The sequence below is a fragment of the Gymnogyps californianus genome, chromosome 4, assembly GCF_018139145.2.
Source record: "Gymnogyps californianus isolate 813 chromosome 4, ASM1813914v2, whole genome shotgun sequence".
Taxonomy (NCBI): domain Eukaryota; kingdom Metazoa; phylum Chordata; class Aves; order Accipitriformes; family Cathartidae; genus Gymnogyps; species Gymnogyps californianus.
In genome coordinates, this window is record NC_059474.1 from 74,701,005 (window position 1) to 74,727,725 (window position 26,721).

Genomic DNA, 26,721 nt, shown 5'->3' on the forward strand with positions numbered 1-26,721 from the left:
TAAGGGCATTGTCCAACTGCCTCTTCAACACTGACAGGCTCGGGGCATCAACCACCTCTCTAGGAAGCCTGTTCCAGTGTTTCACCACACTCTCGGTTAAAGAAAAAAAAGCTTCCTAATGTCCAGTCTAAACCTCCCCTGGTGCAGCTTTGAACCATTCCAACGTGTCCTATCACTGGATACCAGGGAGAAGAGCTCAGCACCTCCCTCTCCACTTCCCCCTGTCAGGCAGCTATAGAGAGCAATGAGGTCGCCCCTCAGCTCCTCCTCTCCAAACTAGACAAGCCCAAGTCCTCAGCTGCTCCTCACAGGACATTCCTTCCAGCCCTTTCACCAGCTTTGTTGCCCTCCTCTGGACGCATTCAAGGACCTTAATGTACTCATATGCTGCTTTTAACTACACTTCGTTGATCTTTCTCTTTAAGCTTCCCATTTCGCTTGCTCGTAGCCCAAAAGAAAAACTAGTGAGCTGAGAAAAAAAAAAATCAAATGCACAAATATAACATTAGACATAACAGAACAGTCTGCATTTTACAGTTGGAAAATAAATGGATTATGAGTAAGCAATAAACTGCTCCTGCAGGAAATGAGGTGTCATAATAGTATGTATTATTAGGAATATCACAGGTAATATATTTCTGCAATTCAGGACTTTTAATCCTATCTAGATGACACTGCTTAAGCTGGGTACTGCATTTCAGAAAAAACATTAACAAACAAGACACAAACAAGTGTCTTCAGGAATGCAACAAAACTGATAAAAGCTGCATGTTTTTTAATCACATATGAAGAAACACTGAAGGATTTTTGTTTGTTTGGTCTAGAGAAACACACCACCAAAGGAGGACCTGCAACAATTTTCCACCATTAAAAGCCTATTATAAAAATTGCAATTTAATTGTTCTCCATGGCACCTGGAGGAAAAGAAAAAATGCGTTCTATGTACAATTAAAAAAACCCTTAGTATGACATTAGGAACACACTCTGACTTTAACAGAGTTAGGCATTACAGCAAGCCATCCTTATTAAAAGGTGTGAAGAACAGACTGGACACACATTTGGTAGGGTTAGGGTTACAGTTAGAAACTAGATTATGCTTAATACTTTTGTGGAGTGGGATGGACAACTCTTCCGGTCATATATTGCTATGGTTTGTATGACTGTGACAAAACAAAAAAAAAAAAATTGAGCAAAAGATTACCACAATCCTGGATTTTTTTTTCATTTTTGAAGTAACACACAGAACATAAAACGTGCTGCATTTTTCAACTGCTAGAGAAGGAAAAATGGTAGTATAAAATTTCTCTGAAGTCTGTACAAGATGACAAACTTCTTTTGAAATGGTCTTCTGTTTTTCCATGTCATCAAATCATGTATGTTGTTATAGCACATAGAGTGGCTATCAGGGACAGAGTATAGTTTGCTATAGTAACCATTATTCACATTTTTTTAAAAATTTATTTCTTCTTATGCTTACCTATATTTATTAGCACCTTAATGATGCCTCTGAAATGTGACCAGTGCAAGTCTTACCTGTATTTCTTTTAATACAGCTGTTAAGAATTTCTTTAATATTTTTGTAACCTATCTGCACATATTGAGAAAAGATCTTTCTTCCCCTTGACAAAAGTATTAAACTCCCATTAATACAAATAGCAACCTTTAAAAAGTTTTCTGTTAAGTTTTTCAAGACCACTGGGTGATATACTGTAAATGTTCAGCACAAGATTACTTCAGACTGAAAAGTCATATAATGTTCAGATTGTCAACATTCAGACATAATATCCACAGAAAGGATCACATGTAATTTAATGGAAATCACCTGAAAATAAAATCATCTGTCAGCTTCATTAAAGATTACTGGCACAACAATCCAAATACGCAATGGCATTGACTCATATACAGTAAAGCGGGCACGCAAAGAAACACATATCTGTGAAATAAAACACAAGTGCTTTCGCTAAGGTTTTCTGTTATACCATTGAAATATCAGCCGCAATAAAATGAAACAGTACTAAGAAAGGATGATGCAGAATCTCAGAGGGGCTGAGGTTGGAAGGGACCTAGTCCACCCCCACCCCGCTCAAACCAGGGCCAACTAGAGCAGGTTGCTCAGGACCATGGCCAGTTGAGTTTTGAATCTTCAGGGATGGAGACTCCACAACCTCTCTGGGAAACTTGCTCCAGTGTTTGACCACCCTCACAGAAAAAGTTTTTTCTCGTGGTTAACTGGAATTAAGGAGATGTGATTTTACATGCACGATCATTTACACAGAAAGAAAGAGTTGGGTATATTAACCTAGGAACTGATCTTTATCATATTTATACATCTGCATCAAAAAACTCACAAGATATACACAGAGAACACTGATAAGCTGTGGCAAGCAAACAGTGTGATTATTCCCATTTACAATGGACACACAAGTCAATTAAGTGACCTATTCAGTTAACACATCACCTGCTTAACAGAGCTGCAATAAACCACAGTCAAGTGTTGTTCTTAAACATCTTTTCTATCCAGTAGCTTTACTGAAGACCTTCCCAAAGGTGCTTGTAGAACCTGTGTCAACTACAATGTAGAAGAACCAAGCCTTAGGCTTCCCTTCCCTGCAGACATCCGAAAAGCAGCATAGTCCTTGAAATCTGTCTGCCCAAATGTACAAGCTACTTAATTTATTCTACTCATCCTTGACAGTTTTGCCTTCCACAAACTGTAACTTCACCATTACACCAAATCTGTGAGTATGACAACAAATTGTTCACTGTGAAAGTTAATGAAAAACATTAAATATCAATTCCTCCACTACTGAGCTCATCAAGGTGAAAATATACGCCCCAGAATATCAAACTGCCTCCCCTGCCTGCCCACTTGCCAATTACCTACCATCCATTATGTAACCCACCTGACAAATCCTACAGTGAAGTTTCATGTTCTACTGACATTTGAAAATATGGGAAATTGCACAAGAAAAATCTAGTCCTCCTATTGAAATTAAATGACATGACATGCTGATTATTCTACTCTGTTTACTTTGTCACTGTGGTTTGTTTGTTTGTTTCAACACATAGACAAAATATTTCCTTCAGCATTGTTAGAATACAGCAGTGATCTCCATACACAGAAATTGTGGAATTCATAAAATCTAACTTTGGGAATCCAACACAAAAAATATCCAAATGCAAGAGAATTCTAGCAGCTTATTTTCTTCTGTTTGTAAATGCAGGAAGATACCGCTGTTCATTTACAACTGGATCTCTTTTTCATGGTTCTCTTCACATCCATGACAGCTAGTAACACACACATTAATGAAAGTTTAGTATGATGAATCAGCAGGTGTAACTGCAATATATAATAATTTGAGAGCCTGTATTAATCATTGTTTGGAAGTTAAACAGGAATGCAGTGCGTAGGCTTTTTGTTTCATGTATTTTGCAGTTTCAAGAGGGGTGAATGGCTTATCTTCACCATCAGTAATGGCATTTTTTTAAAACAAGGATTAGCTTAACACATGTTAAAAAATATGTTAACATCATGTAACAGCACACCAAGATATGGGGCTAGAACACCTCACATGTCTGTGCAATCTCTTTTCTATGCAGCATGGTAGTAAGAGCTTGAGAAATTAATGGCATGAACTTCAACCATAAGCAACCAGAGCATTTGTCTAGACTCTACATAGATTTTGCTTGCTAGTTCGTATTACCATAATTAAGCTTAAAGCAGTTGCATCTACTGAGCTTTAATCATTTTTCTGAGATATATAAACATGGGTAAAAATACACTGCAGTTACAATTTTTAACTCAGTAGGTAGCTGAAGCAAATCCGTACCACAATACCAGGATTTATATTACTTCACAAACATTTCAAAACTATCAACCTGCCTTGATGAAAGAACTTCAAGATCTATATTTGTCTAACACACGTTAAAATGCCATTTGTATTCTAAGCACGGACTTTGACCAGAGAGACAAAAAGAGCTGCCTCCAGATGCCAACTGGGACAATCAAGAACCTGCAGATACTTCAATCACTGAAGCTATTGACAGGATAGTTGGATCCTAATTATTTCTGGAACTAGAATAACTTTCTGTAGCTTAAAATGAAAAAGCTAGTACTTTTAAAAAAGAAAAAAAAATCTAGATAGGATTAGGAAATTGCTCAGTTTTATTCAGAACCCATTCATATTGTCTCTACCTATCCCAGCCCCTCCTGCATATATATTAAATACTCCTACAAAGAACACAGCTGAGTATTTACAAAAATGAGGCAGATGACCTTATGAAAGTGGACCTGTAAGACAAAACATGAATCAGAATGCTGACAAATACCCACAGTTGAAAGTGTCTTTTTTTTTTCCCAGGAGAACTTGTGAAAAAAAAATACTCCCTCTTCAAAAGGGACAAGAGGACCAAAAGGGAGAAATACCATTAAGAACCATGACAGTTCTGAGTACGAGTAAGGCACATGTCCTGTTCCAAGCCACTGGATGATTTATACTGCTTTATACTAGGAGGAGGAAAGGGAGTTCCTCCCAAAGCCCAGTGGTCCTCAGATGTTGTATCTGTGAAGTATTGCCTCTTCAAAGAAGTAATCAGAAGTGACAGATGGTTAGTACGGAATGCTTTGACTAAGGATAACATCCTCATTAATAAGCATTTCTGGTTTTTTAAGTTCTGACGGAAGGTTGAACAAGCAAGACATTTCACAAAGATGCTCAAGGAACAATGGTCACCATAAAAGAAGCTAAAAGTATATTTCTCAGAAACAGTGACAAAGTATTTTGATTTATGGAGTATAAAAGACAGAGATGAGCACAGAATTGGACTGAGTCATATATACAAGTGAATACATGAAATGTAAGACCGTGTGAACAAAACCAAGAAGTCTGGCCATGACAAAAAGCACAGAACTTTTTCTTACTTCTGAAGAATAATGCATTTTTATAACTCTCACAAACAAACTGATTGAGGTGCTTATTTCTCTAACCATTGCTCTTGATGTTGCTACTGCATTCATCCCTGAGCCTCGTTTTTTTCAGCTCTGCAGAAAAAAAACCACAGCCTAAAGTTGTTTTCTGCTCTCATCCCAGATGGGGGGGGGGGGGGGGGGGGGGAATATATTTGCAGCTTTCTGTTTCTGAGCATATAGTGCCATCTATATTCTCAGGATGTTTTCACAGTCTCTGCATGAAAACAATTACTTTGCCTGTCCTAAAAGCTCAGCACATTTAAATGCATTCTTTATTACCCAGATCCTAAAATAACACATACACAAGGATTTTCTAAAGTGACAACTGATTAGGACCGTTTTGCTTTATGGGATGCTAATTTGAGAATCCTTCGATAGTCCTGAGTGTCAAAAAGCATTAAGCAGCCCCTTCTTGAAATTAAGACTTTTTAAGATGCTTCAGGACAGACACAAACTAAAGCATTTTACATTTTTAACCAATAGCTGTGTTTTCTTTGTGTAAACTCTGTAACTACTAGCCATTAAAAAAATATAGGAACTACTTGGAGATTCAAAGTAGGCTCTGTAGAGCCTACTCTCATTCTGTACCCAACAGGAACAGAGTTGTGAAGGTCAACCTTGCTTCAGGAATCTGAGCAGGAAATGAACATATGGAAGGACCTGTCTCCTTTTGAAGGTGACAATAGGTACTACCCTCTGAGTTCAAGTTTCACTGGAAAATAGGAGTTTTGCAAATCAGGGCAAGTTGCTGGAGCTGAAACAGCACTGAGGCCCAGAAAACCCACCCCTGTGCTCACAAGAAGAAAACAGGCCTGGAGACCACACTCCCACATGTGATTTCAGAAGAAACATACTTGAATCTGTGAAACACACAAGACTGGAGAAGCAGTTAAACTCCTTTCTTACAAAGGCATTAGAGTTCCTTCGAGCCTTTTGTATTTGGGCAGTCTTCCATTAAAGCTTTGTATCCAGGCAAAGATCAGTGATAGACATGGACCATGAAAGAAGTGCTGAGACTTTACTTTTCTAAGACCAGCAGTATGCTGAATCAACCCAGAAGACAGGAAATTCTTTACCACTGCAGCTGAATCACTCTATGTATGCAAGACAGGTATAAAGATAAATGAAACATGGCACAAGGAGCCTTTTCCACATGCAACGGCAGCTACTGCAATGAAAGAAAAACTGTAGTGTTAAGTACAGTGAAGTAAATGTCTTTTCCTTCTGTCTTGGATATACCCAGGCATACAAGGACAGATAAGCTGTACTCCTTGAAAACATGTATTGACAAATACTCTACCTTAGAAAGCATTTTGCCACCTGACTGCAGAATTCCTTGACAGTGGTGAGAGACTTCTTCCTTTAAGGTACTTCAGCTTCTACTTTAAACAACTGACTGAACGTTTTGTGAGTGATACAGTTCAATGCCTTAATAATATACTTGACAAAAGAGAGGTACAATCTCAGCAAATGCATAAGAACGTAATTATAGATGTGCCATGAGCAGTAACAGCAAAAATATGAATCAAATTCAAACCAGGTATTAATCTTGTTTGCAATTCTGTTTTCAATTTTCCAAATCACCAGATTAAAGTACCACAAAAAGAAATTAGTGATGAGAAAAAGCTTATTAGATCATATTGTACATCTCCTTGGCAATATAAAATTGCTTTCTACAGCAAATCTCTCAGTGCTTTGTTCTGAATGACCGAAGGGAAAGAGATGCTACCGATCTACTACGGAAGAAAAAAAACTTCTGTTGAAACTTTACTAAGAGTTGTGTCCTTATAATCCATCTAAATTTTCCTTTGCTCAATTTAATCCTATTTTTCACATCTCCTCAGACCTTCTATAATCTTTAGGTTCTGCTTTATGACTGGCATTTACCTCAAGCAAATAGTTTTCATCTTACCCTCTTACTGGATGAAATAATTGAATAATTAAGCACATAGATTTTTTTTTTGTGCCTTTTACTTTTTAGGCACAGATGGACCTATAATATGTACTCCAAAACTGCAAATGGAAATTTTCTGATTATGTTAACATTTTAACAGAGGCCAAATTACGAATTTGGCATTAACACCCCCCAATATCTATGAGAAATACGATTTCCTAAGTTTGCATTTGGGTTTTTGTGGTCATGTCACATTGGTAACTCAGAATCATCTTGATCCAACCCTTTATTTTTCTCACTAAGATACTGGCTGCATTCAGTCAAGCCCACAGAATGTTATCTGATCTTCCTTCATGTTATTAATTATTCTTTCCATTAAAATTCACTTTTTAGGCTTGCATAATACCAAGATCAGACTAACAGGCATGCAGTTACTCAAATCACATAGTAACCTTTTTACATCTATGAAAGAGACAAACATGTATCAACTGGACTGTATTTTCATAGCTTGAAGTTTTCAGGTTTTTTTAAAGTAGCTTTTAATTCTACAATTAAAACATAGATCACATTATGAACACAAAGTAAGGTTAGCATATTTTTGTAATGACCATATAAATCATATGCATAATCAAGTTATATTTTTATAATTAGCATATAATTACCTTTTTACATAAATTTCCACTGGTTGCAAACCATTTACTGAAATAGTAGTTGAATTTTAACTATCATCCAATAAAACACCCAGATTTTATTACTCATCCCATTTTTCCCCTATAGAAGCTTGGCTGAAGGAATGGATACTATTTCCTCAAAGCAGAAATATTTTCCCCATGAGCACTGTTTTTAAGATGTGGCAATATGATTAACCTGCTTTTAAAAAGAACCATCAGCCTGTGACTATCCTTATGGCGAAGGGTTTTCCCTTTTGTATCTTCAAACTGAAGGTTAACTGAAATGAATCTTTGGCAATAATCCTATTAATAAGTCTCCATCAGCAATCACCTGATCACTGTGGGGTGAAGCAGTTTAACCTCAGTCCTCCAGAAGGGTGTCTCTAACCCCTTGCAAAGATTTTGTCTCCTAACTGGATGTCCAAGTCAAAGACAGTAACAGAATTTTATATTGATCATGTCTTTCATCTGTCCTTCATTAAAGAGCTTGCCCTCGGTCTTAGATATAAACACTGCTTGGGAGTTTTTTCCCTTCTTTTTTTCCCTGTAATATTTTTGGGTATGAGTGGAATGAAAGATCTATAACCGTATGCTGTTGAAGCTAAGAATACACTGGCCAGAAAACACAACAAGAATATAGCACGATGAAAGGCAACACAGTACTCTGAACACTATTAAAAAAAAAAAAAGGCACTTCAACTTACAGAAATATCAATAGTACAGATGGATCACCTAAATCTTACAGTTAAATAAACAAACTATAGCAGATAAATAGCAGTTCTTAAAGCACCATTGCAAAACTCACCTCAGTGTGATGAACAAGACTTACAGTTATCTTTCTTACTGAGATTGTTTCTGTCTTCCTATTTGGCATGCAGTTACGGTAAGAGTAGCTTCCTGAAAGTAAGAGAGAAGGTTCTGTGAACTCTGCAAAACAGAGGATGTACATTATGGGATCAGTTTCTTTGAACAGCTCAATTCTACTGGAAATAATTGTGCCAGTATTTCAACAAGTATGTCTTCGGTCTGGCCCACTTTTCCCATGTCCTGAGTGTTCCGAAATACAAAGTATCTTCTGCTGTATCACACAACATTGTCTGTCATTTTATCTATGTGGAACTTGGCATACTCATCCTGATCTCTACTTCATGTGTCTTCTGCCTATAACCAAGATTCTTCTGATAAACCCAACCTCTGGGCAGTTTTAACTATCATTCCAAGTAACACAGAAAGGAAGGAAACAAACAAAAAAATCTATTAGAAAAAGGGAACCTTTTTTTCCTCTCTTCAAACATGGAAACACTGTTCCATATAACCATGACAAGAATGGACATCACTGAATCCTTTACCAGCATATTCTCCCATAACCTGGGAAAACACCAAAAATATTATATCATGGAATATGGAAGATCTTTTATCTTGAAAAATCATAACCTAATTCAACTGGAACTAGTTACACAGCTTCTGTCTTAGTGACAATCTCACATCAGAGCACTCAGCTGGAAAAACCTCCATAACTAATGTTCACCTACAACTCTCATCAGCAATCTGCCAATAATATGATCACTCTGACAATTTTATATCAGTGTTGTTATATTTGGGCGCTTTATTAAATCACCAACTCTAGGAGTTACATGATTTGTGAGGCTCTTGGCTTTTATTTTTAAGCTAAGTTTTCAGATCTCAAGATTCATAGACTATAAAACCAGAAGGGACTGGTGTGATCATTTATAACTTCTGCATATCACTGTAGGATTTCCCTAAATTTATTCAAATTTGAACCAGAGAATAATTTTTTGAAGTGAAAATTCCTTATGATAGAGATTCCATCACTGCATGATTTCAGAGACAGGCTTGAAAAGATCGAGTCCATCTATCCAATTCAGAAATGAAAAAAATAAATATGAAGATATTATTTTGAAAAGCAGAGGGCTTTTTAAAGCTACTTATATACGTTTATTTTTGGCAGTGGAGATGGTTAGGGAGATTTGATTCATAATTTGTTAATGTTGCTAACGTTTGGAGTTGAGAACAGTATGCCAAGTAAAGCTTTTAAGCCACATCACATACAAAATATATCCATAATAGGTTAGCCCTGTATATTAGTTCTTCTCACTAAAATATAGCTAAGATGGCATTGAAGAGATTAAGAGTTTTTGAAGTTACATTGTCATATGGTCACCCTTCTGCTTTTATGAATTATCACATTGGCTGCTCTGCTATTAATAAGATATTATTTGCCTACTAGTGAAATTATTGCCAGAGAACTGACAGGAAAAGGAAGAAATTTCAGACTTACTCATTTTTTTTCCTCATTCAAATCTAACAGGTTGTGACATTGAAGCAATACTTTCCACACTTATTGATAGTATACAGATATATGTGGCCACAGATTAGAAGTGATTGACAAATATTCACTAAGTATTTGTCAAGACTTTTGCAAACAAGTCTGAGTAGCTTACATTACGGGTTTCAAAAAGGAACAGATGTTAAAGGAAATAAAAACTTGCAAGTAATGTCATACTGTTAATTAAGAACAAAAAGTTTTCTTCAAAATATTAAATCCTTGCATAACTTTACATGCTTCAAGGCTTTCATCGACTGCTGGCAAGAGTGGGATTCAGGAAGAGTTTCTTCTTCCTCTTGATGCATAATATGGTTGCTGGATTTGTTATGTATTTTTATAATTCACTTTCTTCTAGTTACTGAAAAACAGCTGTGACCAGAGTTGGGACATGGCACGTGCAGATGGGCATTTCTAGAGACATTAAAAATCTTTAATGTGTAAAGACAACAAAGTGTCTCACTGGTTTATCGTCCTTCCACACTAAGGTTGAATCAGTAACTAGATTATTTGGTTTAACTAAGGTCAGGAAGACAGACAGAAATAGTTGAGACTTTTTGTTTTTCTCTATAAACTCCGGGTTTGGTCAATCTCCTAGGACTGTATCAGAGCTTTACGTAACAATTCCCAAGCTGCTACAATGATCTAGATTGCTGAACACATCCTTGATAACTTCTGATCTCTCCCTATGGCTTCCCATCTCTTCTTTGGTCTGAACTATTTTATATAATGCTAGAAGTGTTCTTTGACTTGCAATTAGTGGAGCTTCTTGGCTTAATACATACTACACGGTTGCCTGTGATGGCAGCAGATTAGATTCAATGACGGGTTTTTTTCTCCCCCAGTCCAATTTTATCATGGAAAAGACTTATGAATACAGGCTGGAGTATTGGTATAACGAGGGTTCTATTATTTTCAATGGTTGGCAAAGAAGAAACTTTCATTCCAGTTTGCAATTAGTGCAAACAAGATTTTGGTACGAATTACCCTCTTCTGCATAATTGGTCATAAAAGTACAATTGTAGCAGGTTTTCCTCACACCATGGTTTTCATCATAGACTCTGAAAATCTTTTGAAGTACAAATAAAATCTTACTGCAGTGAAAATCCTTCAGATATTTTACCAGATACAGGAATAAAACTAAGAACTCCAAATCTTTACCTCTGTGTTCTGAGCATCCTCCCCAATAGACTAACCTGAAGTTAAAATTAACACTATATAGCTACATGAAAATGCCGCCCAAACAGAAGGCAATAGTAGTTTTGCCAGATTCCAACAATGCTAGGATTTCACCTTGTGTAAGTAAGGCAGGGCAAAAAAATAACTCACTGATTTCTGATAACGTTGACCTCTCAGATTTAGAATTGTAATCACAAGAAACTGCAAAAGCAATGCATATGTTATCTCTGTTTATTTTCTAACTACTCAAACTTGAAAAATGGCTACTCGTCATGCTAGACTTTACTATCTCAGCTCCTTCAACTTTATGCTCTTTAAAAATGTACAATTTGATATTCCAGAACACATTCCAACCCCTTCTTTGACATATAACCTTCTGAAAAAATAAGAGTACAAAAATTTGAAGATCATAAGGGTATCTATAAACTCAGGTGTTTCTCCATTGGAAAGAACAGGATGCAATTCTTCACATACATTGGTCTCTTCTAATATCCAGAAACTTTAAAAGCTTGTGCTTCATTATAAGAAACTTTTAACCAAGTAATAATCCATTAGAGCGTAGTAATTTCAATTAACTAGGACTTTAATTAATATTTAATAAAGGCCACAGAATTGATGACTGGACCAGGTTTTATGCACTGTTACTGTAAGAATTACTTTACCATGACAGTATTTAGAGTATAAGCAGCTCTGTTATTCTAGCTGTTTAGTTGTAAGGCATTTGTGAAAGTCATGCTCTTCAAGTGTATAATCTAAGGGCATATAATCTAAATTAAAAGTCAGATTTAGGCTGAGGGAACAACTTGATACACAAGCCAAGTGAACTATGCAATAACTGCAAATGTCAGGTAAATATCAAGAATTATTGACCTTGGCTTTCATTCTTAAGTATTTTCTATGTGTAATACTTCATTACAAGGTATTACGAGAATTACAGCTTCTTAAAGACACACATAACTTCTGACTTTGTTTTCATGTTGCCACTCCACGCTTCCTTCCTATGATAAAAAAACGGTACTCTTCAGATCAAGATTAATATGGATTAATAAGGACTTCATGCTATAAACTAGTACATAGGCTTACGGATCATCAGAACTACGTCTAGTTTGTTAAAAAGCAAAAGGGAGAGAACAGCAGTTTCTGTAATTTGCTCTGTAGAGTTCTCTGTTATATATATAACATACCTTTTTCAGATTTCAACTGTTTGATTTCTTAGGGCAATTTTCTCAAAGGAAAATGTAGAAGAGGTTTGCACACAAATGCTGCTTGTTAACAGAATGCATGTACAACTTGCCCACACACATCTCAATATATACCCCTTCCTAACCAAAAGAAAAGGATAAGAAAATTCTTTTGTCAGAAGAACCTATAATAAGCTAAACTAAGCATTAATCATAGATAGCATTAAAGGATGGATGCTACAGAACCATCAGATATCATCCATTTAACCTTAATGATTTAATAATGAAAGATCTGGACTTGTTGGAAACAAAAGTTCCAACCATATCAATATAATTTATAGTGTTTTCATAAAAAAAAAATCTCAGTGGGCAATTTACTTTTGGGAAAAGCTTTCATTTATTATACATATAAAGTTCCAATTAAAAAAGAAAATGTGTAACAAAAATCTGCAGGCCTACATACATGAGAATTAGTTACCCAATTCTTGTGTAATTCTGTTATGCATTCTAGAGGTAACTGATGCTATAATAAATGCAGTCCCAGGATACTCTAGTACACATTCAGGCAATGACAAATGCTTGTTTCCGAGAACCTTGTTGCAGTTAAAATTACAGGGATAGTCGATTTGAAATTGCTGCCTCCGGGTTTTTTTTTTTTTTTTCTTTTCCTCCCCTCCTGAAATTTGATGCAAAAATACATGCAGCAAGTCCTCTTTATTCATATGAATGTGAGATACATGCATGAATAGTATATGAGGTGTTTTTTATGGCATTGTCTACTTTATTCCTTAAAATAATAGAGCTCCACCATTGGCCAATAATTTTAAGTAAAACTCAGCTACCACTTTTTGCTTTAAAAAGAATGTAAATATAAAAGTTTTAACAGTTGAAACTCTGCAAATATGTTCTGAGTCTTTCGTCCAATTTTTAAATATTTCATTTTAAAAGAATACAAGTTCTAGAATGAAATAATATTTTGTTTCTATCATTTTATTGTTCTATCAACATTTTAGGTAACCTTAAAAGATTTTTTTTTTTTTAATTTCATTATGAAAAATGAAGGAAAAAACAAAGTGATGCAAATTTGCATATTTATAGATATCATTTTAAAGAGCATGGGGCATCGAGGTGTATTTTGAAATCACCCTTCTACTTTGGTAAATAATACCCATTTGGCTGGTAATGACCAAGAATATATATGCCTCTCAACAAAATTTAGAAGAACACCCTAAATGCACAATCAAGTGTTAAAATACCTTTTTTAATGAGTCTCATTTCTCTTGTAGAGTATTCCTTTAGACTGAAGGAACTTCTTGGTAACATAATTCTTACATAAAACACTTATTTTGGTCATGTTTGCTGGTCAAGGAGGCTGGTCAGAGTGTCAAGAAGAAACAGCAGATCCGTATGCTACTATCTCAATTTACTAAGTGCACATGAACACGTTACTATTAGGTCTAAAGGTACTTTTGTTACAAAACAGTATCTGCTCCAGGTTGTTAATGTAAACTCTTGAGTTTAAAACAGAACTGCATAGTTCCTTTTGTCCACTGTATTTACAGCCTGTTTTTATTCTCATGAAATAAAGAAATTCTGGTTGATTTTCACCCCAAAGCTCGCTCTTTGCCTTTTAATTGGATTCATGCTGTTCTTTTTTCTTATAATATTCTATTTAATGTAATTAATATGCATTGGGGGCAAAATACTCCTTCCCAAAGCACAGACTCAGTCAAAGGAGAGAATTTTGCCTTGTTCACTGAAACATAATAAAATGCTTTCACTGTGGTTGGGAATAGCCTGGCATATAAATTATATCAAGCACTGAATATCCCAGAGAAAATAAAAAAGCCTATGCTACAAAAAGTTTATTTTTCTCACCACATTTTCTAACAGAGACTTAAATAAAATAAAATCTGTACATTTTTTCAAATCAATGTACCAGAAAAAAGTGCACTGTATGAAATGTACACTGTAAGATACAAAAAAATGAAACGCTCAGATTAACTCTTAGATGTCTTTACACATCTTTTTTTAGGTTTTCCAAATTGTTCTCCCTCGACTTTCCTACTTCCTTCTATTAACAATACAGGGAATTTCACATTTCCTAATCCAGAAGGTTGCTGAGGCATAGTAAAGCTATAAAACCATCTCTAGCTATGAAGTGTATGAGACTATTACAGGCCCACATATTCTGTCTCTAAGAGAAGTCTCTTACAAATCCACCTCAGACTATGTATAAGATTTATGTAGAAAATTTCATCTCTGAATTGCACCAATGTTAAAGTTTTAAAATATCCTAAAGACAGGGAAGCCCCAGTCCCTTCTTCAAAGTCTTTTCTGACTGGAGAAGGCAAGGGCAGGGACAAAGAAGGAAAACCAGGGGAAGGTGGGATAGATGCATGTTGAAAACTGTATAATGAATGCTCACTCAGCACAAGCCCATGATAATGTACGATGGAGAAGCAGAGGGGAAGAGGACATTAGGGCATCTCACAATCTGTCTTCACACAAGTCTGCGATAGGAGTAACACTTCCTAGAGTATAAATCGGTTTATACAAGAGAAGACTCGTATCACTACTCAACAAAACACAGCAAAGACCCTTAACCTCTTCCAAGAAGAGGTAGCACAAGGTGAAGGATACCTGAAAACTTGGTTTCTTATTCAAGTTTTAGTATAAAAGCAAAGCTATGTAGAATTGTCCCAGAAGGAGTATGACAGGTAAGTAAAAGAGAGCAAGACTGTGGTCAAACAAGTACCTGGAAGGAGTGGAAGAAAACTTATGAATTCTGATACTTTTTTAGTGGAGAACTAGGGTTACCTTTTGCTTTCTTTAAAATACATGATTTCATGGTTGTAAAGAAACTGGAGCTCATTGGTGTCCACAAAATTCACTTCCTGGCAGCCAGAGCATCCACCTATGGGAGACAGAATGTGGGAAAACACACTCATATTCTATTTACATTGCTTCTAAACATATAACTCCTTGACTTTATGCCAGCATAAATGAAGGCTTTATATATATATACACACACACACATATATGTATACATATATACACACACAGACATATACAGACTTCATTTATGCTGGCTACACATATATATGTACATATGTGTATATATATGTACATACATCCGCCCCACTAAAGTTTCAGTGGGCAAGAAAACCATTTCCTGCCTACTTACTCTCAGTAGTACTCAGAACAATGAAGCTACAAAGTAGAACATGAGGAAGTGCACTGTAATTGACAAATCTTTCACTCAAACACGTATTACAGATGTCAGATCACTGTTGTATATATGTCCAAGTCTGGTGTCTGCTCTCTTTTAATGGTCTTGGTCTTCCAGGGTTGAAACAAAAGGAAAAATTCCTAAGCTTTTGAGCTATATAACATGTTATAATCTCTAGAAGCTTCTTAGCATAGCAAAGTAACAACAAGTTTAAAAAAAGATTAAGAAAGCTTTTCCCAAATTAAGTTTACTTAGACCAGGAGGTTTGAAGTAAACACCTTTCATCTTGAAGCACGGGTTGCGGGGAAAAAAGAAAACTGGTTATTACTTGCAACAGTTTTCTTGAGTTGCTTAATGCAGATTCACTTAAGTAAAAATGAATCCTCCTGATATGCCTTTCAGCATTCTGAGCTTTAATGACGCCTAGCACAGCAGTGTAATTAACAGTACCAGTGATATATAACAATTCTGTGCTTTCCAGTGGCAGAAACAGAAGGCTAATGCCAGATTGCTTGTTAAAGGTACACCCGGCTGCAAAGTACACCAGATGAGACAATCCCCCAGTAGCCACGTAATGAGGTAAAGACATCTGTAAGATTATTTCAGAACTCTGAATGTGAAGATTTAAAGTCTTTGGTGATGCTGCAGATGTTATTATTGTCATCCCTGCAGCCGTTGTCACTGGAAATAGATCAGCCCTCCAATCAGACTGGACTGTAAATGGCTCAAACCTTGTTTTTCCTTAAATGCCTTAGTACATAGCTATTCCTAAGTTACTCAAAGCAGTTCAGACTAAGTTAACAGAAGATAAAACATTCTCTTGCATATGCTTTTCCTTCTGAGAATTGTGCCCCACTGCTTTAAGAGAATACTAAGTGATCATTCAGTAACAGAAGAAAAAAAGAAACAAGAGAAAGTGAGAATAATTCCACTCTCAATAAATGAGAAACACCATAATTTAAGATACTACTATGAAAGAAATACAGGTTCGAGGGGGAGGGGGGGAAAGAACTCAGAAAATGTAGCAGATGCACTGAAAAGACTATGAACATGATAATATTCTAGAGACCAAAAGGCATAATACTTAAAAGTTATCAAAACATTGTTTTCACATTTTGACTGAAGAAGCAACAAAGATAAAATATCAACCATGTAGAAAGATTTTACGGAACCTTTTAGAAATATTTTTAGACCTGAAAAATATGCTAAGAATGAGCATGGTTTTTGTTGTTTTTACTTTCTGGTAATATCAAAACATCAATGTATTGGCAGGGGGAAAGAAGAATCTAATTCTCATTTAAAAAATAATGGCACTTTGCATCATTCTGTCGTGGTAAAATAATTTATGCTCACTTTCAGACCTCTTTATATTGGCACTGTGATGTAAAGTAGTCTCAGTGTAAGCGTGGATCAGGGATATAAAAAGTTTACCCAGGCTGGTGTGAAAGTTTTACAAGAATGCGCAGAAAGCCAAATGCTATCTGACAAGGAAATGAATTTCCTGAATTAGAATTCTGTACTCTCATTTTCTTCTCACAGTGGTGAGGAAGGTTTCAGCTTACAATATTAAAAAGTTTCAACACTTCATTTAGCTGAAAACTTCCTCACCACTGTGAGCAACAAGAATAGTAACAACAAGATCTTTTTGTGAGGAAACCACTAGGCTCTTTCCTGCTCTTAGAGCTGTAAAAAGCCAAAAATTATTGAATTGCATTCACCTGGTCAAATAACAAAATTAAATTTTACAGTGCATATTAGATCTGAATTCATGCTGTTGTAAGCAGGATAGATACGGACAGATCAGTATTATCAGTGTTTGGATTCATATACATCTAAACTGCTTTAGATCTAAATTGGTAAATTTTCACGAAGAAACTATTTCAGTTATTCTTTGCAACTAGAATACATGGTTACAAGCAGTATTATCATATCAAGTCTTAAATTCAGCCTGTTTTTAAAGCTCAGTAAATCATTCACAGTAAATAATGTGATCAACTTCTTCCCATTTCAGTTAATGAATTGTCCATTAACTAGTTATTATTGTCTCTACTTAAAGTAACACCCATAAGGGATCTGTCTCCAAAACTTCTTAACAGATATTTGCACCTACAGATTAGTCTCTAAAATCTTGCTTTTATTTACATTCATGTTGAATGAAATGGCTTCCAAGGAAGAATGGCAAACATTTAAAGTCTGTGGGATAGTCATTAAGCATATCTGAAACATCTGTTCAGCTTGGACATGTAGATAGTACGTTTTCATTCAAACATTAGAATACCATAACTTGGTTCCAGTGCAGATATTAAAATTTAGACTTCATTTGCACTGTCTGTGAAGTCACTCTTAAATAAATGTTACTTCTACATTCAAAGCAGCACATATATTTTCACTAGTACATATAGAAGAGCTTTGGTCTGGCTGAGGCAGCTAAATGATGCTATCTATCTTTAGACTCTATCTATCTATCTATCTATCGCCTCTTTAGAGGCTATTTTTTGACCACAAGCAGAGCATCTGAGCTACCTGGAACATTGTTAAGGACATGAAATAAAATGTAAATACCCATGGTCGGCATGTTAAACACCAAAATTCAGATTTCTGGTTAACCTGACTCAAGACAGTTCTTTAGAAAGACATAACGTACAGATGCATGTATATACATAGGATATATTAAACATCATGCACAACGATACAATAGCATTAGGAATATCACATGGCTAATATTTTAACAATGCTCAAAAAACCTTGTGTTAAAATCCAAAATAAAAGTTTCAGTCTTCATAAAGCAAAAGTGGCAGTGATACTGAAACATGAGAAAAAACGGTTTGTTTTCATCTCCCCCTCCCAAAAATAGATGAAATTTGTTTATTTGATTTTTGTTGATACTTTTTAATAAAAAAATATATAGGTCAGTTATTTTAATACAGCCAGGAAATATTTCCCGAAATTCTAATATTGCACCAAGTATTTAAAAAGAACTACACCTCAACATCTGTCTGTATTACAACACCATGCTGCCCCTACTTTAATATTATTTGAGAGATTTGCCCTCAGCAAATCCCTCAATAACTAATTCAGATTTCTCATATTTCTAGACATCTATGTATCCCTTCAATTGTAAATTCATAAGCAAATCAAGACATTACCAGTGGTCCATCTCATTCCTAAGACATACATTATATGACTCTTACACACATAACACACATGAAAGAGAGAGACAGGCAGATAAACAAATGCAGTATGAGTAATTTTGAAAATATTCGACCTTTGTTTTTACTTTTAATGCAGTAGAAAGTCAGAGGTAAATGTATAAACCTTCTCTTATGTTCTGCACGGCATTCTGAAATGTCTCTGCCTAAAGATATTTCTCATTTACTGACTGGTTTCTGGAAAAAATATGTACATTCAGTTAGACAAAACATGATTCTTTGTTAATTACAATGAAAATCTAGTTTTCTAATTACGGATATTAGAGTTCATGGAATTCTTCCTTTCCTTTTGATAGCGCATTTTACAAAACAACATAATTAAGAGCATATGACTCATGAACCTTGTCTTTTACACTCTGAGGGAAAAATATACCAACCCAAACAAAACAAGCAAACAAAAAATTAGTCTTTGAGATGTGAAGATCTTTTTCTAATAAGAACTTTTTTCTGGAACATTTTTATCCATCATTTTGATGTTTATGTATTTCCAGGATTTTTTTTTTTCTAAGAAAACATTTTTTCTCTTAAAAACCTAGATCTCTGCAAACCTTGGTGTCAGACCAAAGCAGCTGAATCCACAGGATTCTACATTCAAAGAAGAAACTTTATTCACTGTAAGGCATTATCTACAACTTGGCATACAAATTTCATCATAAAATGGAAGAGAGTTAAAAAAACTGATGGAAAATATTAATTCAAAGAAATCACACAGTTAAGTTAGAGGGTATTAAAAGAGAATTAAGAATGTGAGTTTGTTCTCAAATTTTTTCTCTTTTTCAAATTAACTAGGGCAAGGTTCTACCAGAACTTCATATGGGATTTAAATAATCAGTAGGGAATCTGCTTCTGTACTGTGCTGCCAGCACCAGACACTGAATTTATCTGTTTAGTTTCTAAACTAGCGTATTGTTGATAATGCAAAACTTTCCCACCAATGCCCCTTCAGAAACCTCAATTTTCATATTCAACCACTGCAAACTATCTGAATCAAAGTTAATGTGAGTGACATGCCTCGGATACAAAACTATTAGACATTCATTAGAAATGTTCTGTTGTCTAGGTGAAGACGTACATTCTATGAATTAAAAAGCTGCAAACTGGTTTATGATTATATCGTACAAAAAATACATGAAACCTCATGGAGCTGAATTCCTGAAATGTGTATTAAGCTGAGAAAACAATACCTACCTTAAAACAAAAAGAAAGAATTCACTAACAAGCATGGTTCTAATGAAGAAAACTGTTGAAACATGAATAAATTCAATCAGGACGGACTTTCTAGGCAACTAGTTGCCAAAAAACAGCAATAGGGAAAGAAATTGAGTATAAAGTATCTAAATTTCTTCATCAGAGAGCTTATGAAAGGAATTACAGAACAAGGAATAAAGGTTCATTAAAAGGTGTCCTGGTTTCAGCTAGGACTGAGTTAATTTTCTTCCTAGTAGCTGGTACAGTGCAGTGTTTCGGATTTAGTAGGAAAATAATGTTGATAACACACTGATGTTTTTAGTTGTAGGTAAGTAGTGTTTATCCTAAGTCAAGGATTTTTCAGCTTCTCATGCCCAGCCAGCAAGAAGGCTGGAGGGGCACAAGAAGCTGGGAGGGGACACAGCCAGGACAGCTGACCCAAACTGGCCAGAGGGATATTCCATACCATATGACATCATGCCCAGTATATAAACTGGGGGTGTTGGCTGGGAGCGAGCGGCTGTGTGGTGCTTAGTTGCTGGCTGGGGTTAAACCACAACAAAAGGTTAAGAAGTAAAAGTGTCTACTGTTGTTTACGTTAGTTTTTTCATTAGTGTTAGGCTGCAACACTGCAAATAACAAATCAATTTACGTTTTAATGAAAGAAATGGTAACCAACCATGTCCTACACAACTTTGCATACAGTGTGGGTTAACAGAGTGGGCCTGCCTTAAATCAGCCAACAATAAAGAGAACAGCTGGACAAAATTCTTCTCTCAATCATATTTTCTAGTCAGTGGTTGTCTATTTACTCACTATCTCTAGCCTTTCTCAGAGGCCTCTTATTCCCAGGGTTATTCTGCCAAAACATTCAAATTTCCTTTTATAATTTTTCTCCTTCAGGTTTTTCTTCCTTTCCTTTATCCTTCCTATTCCTTCATTCATAGGGTTTTCTCTTGAAAGATGTAAAAATTATGGAGTAATAACAGGATTGACATGACTCCTGCCAACTCTCATTGTATTGTTATTTTGCAACCCAGCCCCTCTCTTGATTACATAGGCCTACACTCACCAGCTGAATGTAATGAAACTGTTTTATATAGTTAAAAGCAAGCAAATGCATGAGATTGCCTTAAGCTTTTCCTTTATAGAGGCATGAGGAAGGAGCCTCCTTCAATTGCCAATGTCATAAGCAATCACATCATAAATTTACAGACTTTCATTTTATAACCCATTATGTATCCTCGCCCAGGTACTACTACTTTGACTGTTTCAGGACTTAAAATTCCCGAGACAGTTAAAAAGCATAACTCTAGCTTACATTTACCTAATTCAGGGGAGTACTTGTGGGAGGTGAAATGAGAGAGGTGGGCTGCAGAATGTAGCCTCCTCCTTTCAGCATTTCCTGGCCACCTGAGGCAGACTTGGTTGAAATTGCTAGAGTTTCATGCAATTTTACTATTATTCTTCAATTTATTATCTTAGACTAAATCCTATGTGATCATATTAACATAAAAGGAAAACCCAAAGTGAAAGGGACAATCAGCTGGTTTAAAATTGATTCAAGAAATAATCCTGCTTTCAAGAAAGCACATGGTAGCATGGGCTCCCAAAGGCAGTAGAAAGACTCTAAGATAGTTCTATAAACCCCTTTATCAGGAATACGTGTTTTCCTAATAATAAAAGTCTTGTAAATATTTATAAAAGAAAAACATTTTTTTCATGAGAGCCTATACAAAAGGATGCGAAAATAATGCAAGCTTTATCAACTCAAAAAATGAAAATTCAGAAGAACCAACTGAAAAAAATAATAGCAGAATATTTTAAATAACTAAGAAAGAAAGATCTGGTCCTTCATAAGTGTAGCTGGTTTTTTTTAGGGGGGAGGAGAGAGAACAATAACAATTTGTTGGCTTCTACAAAATACTAAGATCTCTACCTAACACAGATATTCTCCCTACAGTTTTTATTCTTTTTTCATTTCCTCCCATCTCCCATATTCTCTTCTCATCTGTGTTCACAATCTTTTGAAAGAATTTTCTCCTCTATTGTAAATTTCAGCTCACAGAAGAAAAATATAAAATATATTCAAAGCTGTATTGTATCAATATTTCTATATGTGCAGAGGAGTTTTTCTTCCTAGAGCATTTTCAAAAGAGAGTCCATACATTACATGTTCTGCACAGAATATCGGAGTGAAATAAATAAAGGCCATGGGGGAAAAAAAAAAATATCAAGAGAAGTTTTGCTGTTGTCCATTTTCACCCTGGATATCACTTTATATTTGTTAATGTTCCTACAGCTGATCAAACCACAACATTTCTTGTAGCCGAGGAATTCATGGCTTGGAAATTTCCCTTAGTCCTGAATAAAAGAGCAAGAATGCAAATGAAAGTCAAAATAAAACTCCCCAACCTTATCTAACAAAATCCTCTTTCTTGAGATAAAACATTCCAAAAGTTTTCTGTCAATTTTCTGTGACAGACATTTTCTGATAGTAACCATGTTGAATTTTTTTTGTCTAAACCTACAATTTTCTTTTATCTTTTGCAGGGATTTAAAAACACTGTCAAGAGGGAAAAATAGGCACTAAAACCTGAAAACAAGTTGGCAAAGGAGTAGAATCACATATGGACTGCAGACTACAGCACTCATCAGGATGTTACTATTTTGGTTTCAGAGGGAACAGTAAATGAACAGATAGCTTACCCCAAATTCCACTGCTACGAGATTATTGCTTCTGTAATGACCACTATGGAATACATATTTCCCTTTCTTCTATCGCTGGGACTAAATCAGGTCTAACTACACCATTATGACACATTTACTACCTCCCCCCCCCCCCCCCCCCGCCAGTACATCATTCTCGGTTTATTTAGATCTGCCTAGCGTCTATTTTCCATAGCAAACATGCAAAAACTCAAGAGAAAGGAAGTTACTTAGGCTGAACTGAGATCTCAAATCCAAAACAATTTCACAAACTCTTTTTCACAAATAAATAAAAAGAAAACTTCTATAGTATTTGATTTTTTTGTATAATTGATTTTTCAGTCAAGAAATTTCTTTAATGCAAAGTCCTATGTGGAAAACACAAGCATCAACATTCATAACTCATTGTATACCAGCATTTTGAGTTATCACAGCATTCATTAGTACCCTTCTGTACATCACATCTCTGCCTGACTTATTGTTACAATAAGAATGAACATTCGAGATTGAAAAGCCTAGCCAGAGAAGCAGCTGTAATAAACAGTCCTGCCCCTGGGAGGGATTTAAGTTATTCATACTTTTTTTTTTTTTTTAATAGTTTGGGGGTTTTTTTAAATAAAGAAACATTCTTGCAGGGCCAGATGCCACGGACTTGATGCAGGAATTATGAAGGAAAATTTTATGACATGTTTTAAATATGAGGTCAGACCAGACAACAAAATGGTCCTCTCTACCCTTAGAACATGTGGGTGAAACATTTTTCTTTTTATTTTTTGATAAAAAAGATCTTCAAAGAGCTAAGAATTTCACACAGTCATTTATTTTGTTTTCTCCCTCTCCTCTCACTCCTTATCTCCATTATCCACTTGGTATGTGCTTTTAGACTATAAGCTCTTTGAAGCAAGGGCTGTCACATTTTATATGCTTCTACAGTGCCTAATACAACACGGCCTGACCTAGTTAACTCCTAATCAATAGTGCAATAGAGATGTTAAATAATTATCATAGGACTGTTGTATGTCATACCACACAGTTCAGTTCACTGAGAAACCCTGTTGCAATATAAGGGTACATCTCTGTTACACAAGACAACACCAATAAAAAAACCCCTGAGATTTTCATGCATGAAAGCATCAGGAAAACCTGGCATTAAAAATGAATAAAGCTTATAGGGGATCAGGTAGAGATTTATAAACATGCTCTTTCCACTGTGTCCAAACTCAGCTGCACTGAAACCAAACTTTGATTGCAGGTATTTTTATTCAAAGTAATTAAAGCTCTACTGCACTGCTGAGAACAAATGTGTGCATATCAAAATACTTAAAACTGAAAAGAAAACTTTACTCTTTACAATAGCAAGCACTTTTAAATTGCTTTGCCGTTTAATTCCACCTCAGTTGCACACAGAAATTAACAAATCTGCTTTCAGACATCCCTGTTATTCTTCATAAAGTCCCAAAGGTGTCTCAGTGAAACTAGATTTAAAGCATGTTAAGTGCATTACAGGAAATGTGTTCCCAAACACACAGTCCAATTAAGTGCCAAATGATGCCTTCAAGTCTCACCCATGTAAACCATACAAGGCCAGTGAGATTTTTGCAGTGGAAATTTAAGGCAAAAATGAACGTTCATTATTTGGTAAACCATGAATAAAGATATTTTTCCTAATTGACTTCTTTCCATTTTGAAACTTATCCTATGCTACAGGTCGAATTACCAATGGAAAAAAAATCTCTGTACATCAAGAATTGGTGGGGGGCATGAAGGATGAGCAGATTTTTATTGCAGGATAACAGACAGAAAAATAGGAAGAAGTCCCCAGAACAAGCAGTGATTTGGGCTCAGAATGCCTTTCCTGTGACTTTGTTTTGTGACTCCATCAGCTAGAATTTTCATAAATATTCCTTAACACAGCTACATATACATACAAACACAGTAAGGATGGTATTGAGTACTGTGCCTCTAGTTTTTTAATTTCCCAGAGAGAGAGACTAAATGTTTGTTGCCCGCAGCACCAGTTTTGAATTAACAGAGAATACAACAGAGTTTTTGCTTAAATGTTGAGTGATCATCAAACATTGTGCACAATTTCACTGAGTAAACCAGTTATTTTCTAAAATGCTAAAAAACAGCAAACTATGTCTTCCTAGTCATCATCTCTGTGGCATTTGTAGTCTAACATACCTCTATCACACTGCTTCTTAAACACATCCTTTCCAAACTGAGAATTCCTAAACTGTTCAGACTTTCCTCGTATACCAGCTGTATCACAGCTCTAACCATCCTTGTTGCCTTTGTCTGTTTTTTTGAAGAGGGTTCTTCCAAACGGCATAATGAACACTGAGCTACTCAGAACCTGGTTAAGACACTTTCCAGCTCTTATTTTCATACCCAAGTGTTTGGAACTGAATTAAGAACAAAACAGTTGTTTTGCTGTCTATTAGAGCAAGCAAACCTTTACTAACTTAAGAAAATGCCAACACTTTGCAGTTTAGACGTGTAGGGAATACAAAGCAATACTCCATTGTCTCCCGTGCAGGCTCTGATCTGCAAATCCTGCTGTTTTCACACTACATACAAACATGGCACACCTCAGCTGAAACGCGCAGGAAACCTTCCTGGAGGCCAGGTGGTACAACCATTCACATGAGTTTGTGACAATTACTGTTGTTGCTTCAGATTCATTTCTTCAACACATGCAGACTTGCAAGAGTAACATACAATTTTACATACATGTGTGTTCTGTGGTGTTTTTTTAAAAATGTGTATATATCTATATTTAAACACAGCTGATGAGAAAACTAAAATCTGATGACAAAAGGTCATTGTCAATAGTTTGCAGGAATGATTCAGTTGACAAATTTAGCCTTTTTCAGTTAATGATTTTTACAAATTACTTTGTTACAGTCTGATTAATAGTTTTCAACTAAATGAGTAAGAAGCTGTGATTATCACCCATCTCTTCCAATGTCTACTCTCTTTGTTTAGTATCTGACCTCTCAATAGAAGCAAGCAGTATATATACTGGGCCTGGACACTCTGGAAGAGTTTCAGTGAAACTTGAAGTCCTTCAGTTTAGGATTTCTAACATTTCATTTGGAATTTGTCATTGATTCCATTACATAAAGATTAAACATGACTTTAAAAACTCTGAATTTAAAAGACTATGACCTATTTTAATGTCTGTAACAAACCAAGGCAAACATCGCTTACTACTTCACCACACTATTATGAAGGAAGCATGGGAAAGCGCTATAAAAATCCTACAAGAGGTGTTATTCTTCTAGCAAACCAAAACCAAAGAAGAGTCTTCACAATGAAATCTGTCCTTTACAAGAATTCTAGTTTAATTTTCAGACCACAGAAGTCTGAGTAGCATTAAATAAGCAATGATAGCCTTAAGGCACCATCTTTAAGTGGGTGCTACTGAAAGAAAGGCTGTCTCACAGCATTTCCCAAGTGTTATACACATTCACTTATACTAGCAGATGGCACATTTGGATCTCAAATGCTGATGTCCTGGAGATTTTTTCTGTTTTGTTTTGGTTTTTTAAAAGGGACTACATTTTAAAATAATGCAAAATATTACAAAAGATTTTTTGGTTTAGGAAGTGCTACAGAGCCCATGAAGACTACGTGTTGAATAGATCTACACCTCACAGCAAGGAGGAGTAGATTTTCATACCCTTACTCACCTTCAACTGCATTTCACTGCATGAGTAAACCTATTCACTTGAAAGAGACTATATTGGAATTAAAACATTTTTCATCAGGAAAATGTTTCAGAACCTGACCCTTCATATTGAGAAGCCTGACTTAACTTTTTTTTTTTAATTAAACATACATCCTTAGCAATCCAGAGTAACATCACAAATAATAGTTCTTCAAAAATTAAATGCCTTGCAAAAATGCTATGCATACATCTTGCTTGCAAATTAGCAATCCCAGATAGTTCTACTTTGGCAAATGTTTCAAAGTTGGTTTTTTTTTTTTTCATTGTTTTAAATACCTTGAAGGGAATGTTTATCTAGTTCTGAGATGGGCCGCCTCCGCCCTCTGAGAACAAAAAAAAAGTACTGAAAAATATTTGTGCATAACTGATATCTTAATATGAAAACTGCCTCTCTCCCATTCATTAATCAAGC

At 35.5% G+C, this 26,721-nt stretch overlaps 1 long non-coding RNA gene across 1 annotated transcript in view; it reads right to left on the reverse strand.

Moving 5' to 3' along the window:
• The window catches only part of LOC127016018 (uncharacterized), a 260,108-nt gene that overhangs the window by 59,554 nt on the left and 173,833 nt on the right, over positions 1–26,721 (reverse strand). Inside the window, exons 3-4 of the long non-coding RNA XR_007766414.1 lie at positions 15,059–15,155; positions 8,340–8,431 (exon numbers count right to left, since the gene is read on the reverse strand). This is a non-coding gene — a long non-coding RNA (uncharacterized LOC127016018). The remainder of the gene's footprint in view (positions 1–8,339; positions 8,432–15,058; positions 15,156–26,721) is intronic.